Raw genomic sequence first — 264 nt, forward strand, 5'->3', positions numbered from 1 at the left:
CAAGCCTTGGCGTCTCGCGGGCGGTTCCCACGCAGGAGGGGAGGCCCCGTGCGCAGCACAGGCTGCGGGGTTCAGGGCTCCCCACGCGCGCCCCCGGTTCGAGGCCGCAGAGCCAGGGCTGGCCCTTTCCCTGGGTCCTCAAGGTGGGGTCAGACGCGCGGAGCCCTGGGCTGGCGGATCTTGCAGCCGCCCGGGGGTCCGACCCTTCCCTCCGGCCTGAGACCCCGCGCCTTGGCCACTCGCCGCGAGGACACTCCCGTCGCC

Source organism: Colobus angolensis, unplaced genomic scaffold, assembly GCF_000951035.1.
Source record: "Colobus angolensis palliatus isolate OR3802 unplaced genomic scaffold, Cang.pa_1.0 Scaffold44, whole genome shotgun sequence".
NCBI classification, from domain to species: domain Eukaryota; kingdom Metazoa; phylum Chordata; class Mammalia; order Primates; family Cercopithecidae; genus Colobus; species Colobus angolensis.